The following is an 8,456-nucleotide window of genomic DNA, read 5'->3' on the forward strand; positions in this document are numbered from 1 at the left end:
TATCTATTGATAGGTATTACAATTGTGGGCACAATAGTTAATAGTGATGAATGATCTCATACATACTAAAATAAAATTAAATAAATGAATATACAAAAAAATACTCTCTTAAAATATATACAAACAGAAGAATAAACAAAATGAACATAATCAAACTACCTGTATGAAAAATAAAATATCATAATGATAAAATAATATAGTCTCTAGTCACATTTCCACGCTAATAAAATACGATTAAGAAGTATTCTTGAACTATTCTTAGCAGAAATAAATAATAGTTTCGAGAATGTTAAAGGAAAGCAGATTAATCAGAGCTGACAGTAACAATAAATTCCTGAATAAGTTTTAATCTCAAGCTCAGAACGTAGAAAATTTTTGATTCAGAAAACTAATGCAATATCTTCTGTAATTATTTCATTTGAACCTAGAGTCGTTTGTCAACTTTAAGACAACGTTAACAAATCGCCTAAAATATTGTACTAAACGATCCAAGGTAGTGTCATTCTTTTAAACGTCTGTTTTATATATATTTTTTTTTATTATAAAGGCAATTTTTTTATTTTGATAACTATAAAAGAATACTATATTTATAGTTAAATATATAAATATATCACCTTAATATGTTTAAAGCTTTCGTTAAAAATTAAATAACTAACGCATGATAAAAAAGAAAAGAAGAAGGGGAGGAAAATGAATAAAAAAATGAGAGAAAATATTTTTTATAAAACATTTTTCAGGGATACCACTTAGTAGAATTAATTTCAATGGCACTAATATATGAATCATTTTTTTTAAAACTTAAATATAAATTTTTATTTTTTTTTACCAAATCAATCTGAATTTTGTAAAACAATACGATAAAATTTTACATAACTACCTAATAAACTTTAAGTACTATAAGCTAAAACAATTATATTTCGTATTCAATTTTTTTTTTTTTATATTCCATAAACATTTATGATTTGATTATTCATTTTGTTGTAAAACTATCTGACCCATTTTCTGAGTTTTCCAGCAATATTCGTACACACAAAGATTTATAGTCGAATTCATAGGCGGTACTCAAGTAAAACTTTTTACTGAACCAGGGTGAATTTTTATGTAATTCCACTTAATATATTCAGAAACTTTCGTAACTTTTCATATTTTTATATCTCGGGCGGACAGGTTATGAGCCTGCAGTACCCATATCCTAATAAAGGGAATGCCTTCTTAAAGTTTCAGGCAAACTCTCCCCTGCTTCATGGCGTAGATGGAAAACAGACACTACTGTGAACTGCCACTACTAAAAAAAAAATTAAAAGTTATGAAGAAAATAGAAAAAAATTATAAGACTACGTTTACCCCTTACTAACCTATGTTAGTTGAAGCCAAATTCAAGCAACGGAAATGAGGTACCTGAGGATAGAGGAGAAAACACAAAATTTCATATCAGGAATACTACAATAAGAAGTAACATGGGAGTGAAACTGGCCGAAAATATTATAGAATAAAATATACTATGATTGTTTGGATTAGAATGATGGAAGAAAGAATGGCCAAAATGATATATGTAATGAAAGTCGATGGAAGAAGGACAATAGGAAGACCGAGAAATACTTGGGATGTGCAGTAAAAGAGGAATTAGAGAGGAGAGGAATTTACTGAAACAGGTGCAACTAGCTGATAAAGGCCCAAAGATTAAAGATGTAGATTGGCTCTGCAAGCAAACTTCTCTGCGGTAGAGAAGGAAAGATTAAGAAAAAGAAGAATATTCAGAACCAAAAAAGATTAACTTAGTTCAGTGAAATTTCCTGGTGTGTAAATTTAATGAGTTCATTTAAGCACTTAATATTTTTAGATTATTTTAATTCAGTATCAAAATAAAAAGAAAATTATAGCCTCTAAGTAGAACATTTTCTCAGTATCATTTATAAGTACCACAGTGTTTTTCAATAGCATTGCGGCGAATAAGTTAGGCGTGTAAGGTTGTAAGACTTAGTAACCAACGGATCCCTAAAATGTGTATACACACTGAACCGACGGGTAAATGTCCGAGGGGTATACCGGGGAAGATTAATAAAACTGATATTATAAATTTGGGTTTGGAGGAGCGTCACTGGAAAGATGTAAGTAGAGAACGTTTGGTTGGCATCGAACCTTCGGATTCACTAAGCCTTTATTATTTACCCGTGTTTTTCAAGATTCATTTTGCTGAATATGGAACTAAAATATTGGTTGTGTTTGCGCCATACCACAGGCTATTTATTAACCTATTAGTAAACAATAAAATGAAAACTATTCAAGATATGATTGGTACCCAACCATAACGCTTTGAAACCGATTATACGAGAATTTCTTTTGTTAATGTTATCAAAAAAATAAGAACTGAAAATCCGTAGGCGCTCCGTGACATTGTGAATCCAACGAGGGAGCTGTTCGATCTTATGACACCAAACTGCCTTTGAGGCTTGGTATATTGAATGTACAGGTGTGATACAATGAATATGGATCAAATTTTGCTTTTTAATGCTACCTTTTAGTTCAGGAAAAATATTATTTTATGTTTACCATTTCAAAAAAATCTAGATTTGTTATTTTATTACAACTGCCACGAATATTATCGGTTTCCCTATAAGTCTTAAGGGTTTCCCAAAATAAGTCTGACTTCAACTTGAGCTGACATGCGAAAAACAGCCCTTACTGCCCTTTAGTAAATTGATATCGTTAGGAAAGGAGATCTCTAATCTTAGTCCTTTTGATCATTCCCGGTGTAATAGTGATTATATTTAATTTTTATTTACAAGCCAATTTAAGTGTCCTTGTGATTTTTTTGTAAAATTGTTTGTAATTTATTCGAAAATAATTTGTTGCAGTAAGGGTAGTATCAAACTAGTATCCTAGCCTCTTAAATTGAAGGATGGACAGCGCCTTATGGTGTCAAAAATTAAGTATTACGTAAGATATTCGGACTGAAAAAAGTTGAGTTAGCGAGAGAATTCTGAAGGCTACACAACACTGAGTTAAGGGAACTACACTTGGTAAATATAATTCAAGTTATAGCGTGGCGGCGTATAAGATGGGCGTGTAATGTTGTAAGGCTTGGTAATGAGCGAATCCCTTTAAAATGTTAGTAAGCACTGAACTGACGGAAAGACGTCCGAGGGTAAGTCCAAAACGTAGATGGGAGGATTGCATTAAAACTGATTTAGTAGAATTGGGTTTGGAGCTGCATCACTGGAAGGATGTATGTTGAGAGTTATTGGTGTTATCGGCATCGAACCATTGAGTTCGTTAGGCCTTCATTATTATTATTATTAAGGGTAGTAAGGTGGTGTGTGTCTTTAGAAAAGTATAGTATCGTAAGCCTGTTATCACCTATAAGAATATGGACAGTGTTTTTTCCATGTACACCTTTTTACTAATCAATTTCTTGTTAGTAGTTCCAGAAAGGAATATTATATATGAATATGCATATGCAATTCAATATTATAAATTATTGGAGAAGTTTGTCGGGAGGTGCGGTCAGCAAAGAACAACATAAATAAACAAAACCATATTTATTTATTTTTTGGCGATGTTTCGATCTGAGTTTCAGGTCTTCATCAGGGCGATATGGTAGAAGATGTAGAAGTCTGGGCAGAAGAATCATTGCTGAGAGAAAAGTTTGATGAGATGTGACCCCCGACAAATTTCTCCAATCTTTAATCTACGGTCAACTATCTACACCACAATATTATAATAGAATATGCATAATATGTTAGTTAGAATTTTAAGTAATATTAGCAGAATAGCTTTAGCAAAGAATAAAATAACTTTCAGAGTATAATAAAGTGGGTAGATATAGTATTTTAGTCAGAGTTCCACAACCACAGGTTATAAATCTTCTTTGTACTTAGAAGCAATATTGTTTAGCCCTCAGTAAAAATTAAAAAAAAAAAAAAGTCGGTATAAAACTCCCATGAGCAAAATGAGATACGAAACGAAAAAAATAATCAAAATAAAGTTGAATATATCCCAAATGATTATGTATATGATGTAATTGTGAAAATATTTTACAATAACACAAACACTGTTATTAATGAAAGATCTTAATTGTTTAATAAATACGTTTTCCAAGGAGGGCAGGAATTTGTTTACATTTATTAAAACAGACATGATCATATAAAACACAAACCATATAAACAATTAATCAGATTAATAAAAAAATATGATTTTTATTTTATTGGTTGTTGAGGTATCATGTAATATATAGGGAGTTAATGACTGATTTTTTGGATATTAAGGGAATCATACACGTTCTGTTTATGATAATGAATAACTAAACTTACAATTAGTGTGGGTCATCACAACTGTTTTTGGAACTAGGATTTCAGTTTTTCCATCAGTTGTGTCACCTATAGCTTACATAGTAAAAATAAAGTGCTGTAAGAAAACAAATATTAATTTTGTGACAAAATAGTGTTATAAAATGGATACTTAAATTTAGAGGGAAACTTTGCTACTAAAATTATGAAACAAATAACTAAAGAGATGTACGGAGGTTCCAAATGCAGTACAAGGACGTAGTAAAAAAACATAATATTTTCCAGCCTTATGAACAATTTAATGGCAGTTTCGAAGAAAATGGTTTAATAAAGGTCTATTGATTAGTGATGACGTTAAGGATTATTTTAATTGCACTGTAAAAATAGAAAACAATATAATAAAATAGCATGCAATAATTATTATTAACTAGCAAAAGTTAATAAAACATTTTAATTTGTATTAATACAAATTAATATTATAAATTACAATAAATTATTATAAATTACAAATTATAATTTGTATTCATACATACTAAAGTATTTAATATTATAAATAACGTGCATTATAAATAATGTAGTATACATTACATTAATACTTTTGTGCGTATAGATGATAGGGATTTTTATAACATTAACGCAAATGTGTATTATTTATTTAGAATTGTATGACTTTATTTAGTTATTCCGTGTGTTTTTAGGTCCATGAAAAAATAGGCGATTGGTTAACTGATTTCCAGTAAAAGCGGTTTTGAACATTTTTTTAGTTATTTGTTAATATTTTATCGAAATACTAAAGGTCTGGAAAAATCTGCATCTGAAAAATTTTTTTTTTCTATTAATTTTTTTTTAAAGAACCTTGCGGTACCAAGTTATGGAAACTCCTATCCGGAAAATGATTATGATATTAGTTTCGAAAATATAACGATAAGTAACAAAATAGAAAAATAGAAACCTGTGTTGTAGATTTAGTAATGGGTTAGGGATGTAGATAAAAGGATAGTTAATTGAGCGTCAAAGTTTATCAACCAATTAATATTATTTGGTATTTGCAAATACTATTTATATTTAATGAAGCATTGAAGCTGTGTGATGAACAATTACAATTATTAGTCGAGTAAATGTAATTGGAATAACTAATTGAAATCTAAAGGAATTTTGATTTAAATTCTAGAATTTCAAGTAGTTGCAAAAAATTAACACTGAAATTGCACTAAGAATAATTAAAAAAACAATAAATTTCAAAAAGGTATAGTAATTGAGATTCTCAATTACAAACAAATAATTAAAAATTAATTTCAATAATTAAAAATTAATTTCAATAATTAAATAAATCAATTGAAATTACTTTATACAATTACGGTAATTGGATTTATTTTTATTTTTGTACCAATTAACGCTTATCTTACTGTTCATGTAATTATAATGAATCTTTGCGCAGGTAATTACCGCCTAGCTTTGCGGAGCGTATATGGGCCCCTTTTGCCCTGAGCTTCAAATATCGTTTAGACCAAACACAAGCACCGTAAATAAACAGCCTGTTTAACAGAGCGTGCAGAGATCCCATTAAACATCAATACAACTAAACAACAGAGCAATTAATTCAATTGTATAATTACAATCTGAAACTAACAATATCAATGATTTTATTTAAAATTAATTGTATTAGTGGAATATTGATGTTTCAGAATTTTTCCAGTACTGAAGCATGGATTTAAAATGTAACAATATCACAGAATTACTTCGATATCTCCCACAAGTGACAGCAAATTATTAATTTAATAAAAATTATTAATTTTTATAAAGTAAATACTAATTGTAATAGAAATTATATATAATTTTCTTAAAATCTTGGTCATTCTCCCTTTCCATGTATCCATGCAGAAATATAAAACTTGATTGACTATGGCATGACCCCCTCCCCCCCTATAGTTTTGATCCTGCGTACGTTGGTTACAAGTACTGTTGAAGTTATGAAATTAAAATATCTTATGTACACTTATTTAAAAAAAGCATTTTTTAAATTTGAATTTTTTAAAGCCCAAAAATAGCTAGTTCGTAAGAACTTATTAAAAATTTTATTTTAGTTTTAAAAATCTGCAACGCTTGATTCATTTTTAAAGCTCTTTATATTCAAAAATGAATATGAAGTAAAATTTTAGTTCCCAGAGTTTATTGGTTCAAAGAAAAAAAAAGAGGTTCAAAGAAGAAATAAGATAACGTTTGTTGGGTGTAAAGAGAAATATATAAAAGGTGATGGATGTACTTAATATCGTATAAAAAAAATAACATCACCAAAGTATGATTTTAATTAATTTTCTCCATTACATGGAAATTAATACTTTAAATATTCCAACCAATAGAAATTTAGAGGTTCACTCATGGTATATTAACCAGGTAGCATATTTATTCATTGTAGACATATGTCAAATGTAAAACAAAAATTGATTAGTTTTCAATAAAATATATTATATATAGTATATTAACTGACATAAATAAAAATATCATGACAAAATGATAACGAGTTTTCACGTATTTGTAATGAATGAAAAACAGTACGATGCGATGGAAGGTTACGAAGACCTGGCGATGTTGGACAAATAATTAAATTTTAATTTAGCAATTTAGCAGACGACTAACAGGGTATTAACTGGGCCAATTCTATTCCAAGTTTCTGGTTTCCATCAACTCCAAGTAACACAGTCAGTGGTTGAAGAGTTGAGATTACTACTGATTTTCGCTAAGTATAACAGCAAACGGATAATTAAACATAAACAGAAAAAAGTATTACATTTCTTTGTTATTTATTATGTCATCATCCAATTTATCCTTAGCTAGGCGAAAAAAAATCAAATCCAAAATAAGAATATGAGAGAAATCATGGTAGACTTAGACTTTCCTCACAGATTCGGTAGGAAAAGGAAAAAAAAGGTTTGTATATTTTGAATTATGATAGTGGTGGCTAATAAATGCCCTTTTGAAATAAAAAAAATGCATTTCGTTCTGATTAGGTGTTGAGTTTTTGCGTGGAATCATCGGGTTTCAAAACAAGAGGCACACTGACAGAATAAAACATTTTTTTTTTAAACAGTCAATTAGAAGTCCAGAAGTCCCAGCCTTCTCTTCTTCAATGTCCCCTGGTGCAGATGTGCCGCTTTAGCCCGATGATTCCACAACTGCACAACTTAATTCGCTAAATGAAACAATAAATTTTTGGAGGAGAGACAATGAGCAAAGAGAAAATCGAAAAAGATTCAGAATTCGTTTTATTTTTTTTGTAAACTAGTTTTTCGTTGAAAATTTCCTGTTAATTTTGAGAACCCCTATGCCGTGATTGCGCATTCGTTGTTACATATATTACATATAGGTTTTTGTTCACTTACTTATTATTTGGCAGATCGATTAAATAAACAATTGGACTGTGTAATAACTGATCTAAAACATAATAAGTCTCATAGGAGATTATATGCAAATTATTCTGCTAAAAAATTTCGGTTTTATTTTGTATGAAATTTCCAATTTAATTTCATCGCTTCAAAAACATGTTCCATTCTTGCAATGGTTGATTGGAAAAGCTATAAAGCCTTCAAACTTCATGAATATTAAGCAGCTCACTCATTTTATCTTCTAATGGTCACTTATCATTAAGCTGCTATTAAAAAATTCAATCCATATTTTATTGATCTTCAGCAATATGACCCAATTGAGTCTGTAAAGCCCATCTCCAATTACCTTGTTGCATATGCCGTGGACAGAGTAGATAGCTATCATATCAAATCCTTTGTGCCTGCATAGTGCCTATTATCATATGACAGCATTGGTAATCATGTCTCTATTAAGCCCCTTAGGAAAATTATCATTAGTTCTGGGCTAATAATTTCTTGTATTGCACACATTTATAATATTTCCGAAATAATTTATTTAACAATGGCCTCTCTTTAGGCATATGAGGATCTACCATCAACAGTTCCTTGTACCTGTTGGGACGAGGGGCGTTTTGTGAACACCCGACCTCTTTCTCGGAGTAAAATGTTCGCTGGTTTGGGTTACGAAAAAAATAAATAAACGGAGGACTTGAAATGAATAAAAAAAACAAATAATGAAGAAAATTCAAGAATAATAAAGCCTTCCAAATGATATATATAATTTAATAATAACAAATATAAAGAAATA

At 29.5% G+C, this 8,456-nt stretch overlaps 1 protein-coding gene across 2 annotated transcripts in view; it reads right to left on the minus strand.

Moving 5' to 3' along the window:
- Positions 1 to 8,456, minus strand: part of SPR (Sex peptide receptor) — a gene marked incomplete in the record, with an annotated part of 538,241 nt that overhangs the window by 95,071 nt on the left and 434,714 nt on the right.

Source organism: Halyomorpha halys, unplaced genomic scaffold (assembly GCF_000696795.3).
Source record: "Halyomorpha halys isolate HHAL.00 unplaced genomic scaffold, Hhal_1.1 Scaffold48.1, whole genome shotgun sequence".
Classification (NCBI taxonomy): Eukaryota; Metazoa; Arthropoda; class Insecta; order Hemiptera; family Pentatomidae; genus Halyomorpha; species Halyomorpha halys.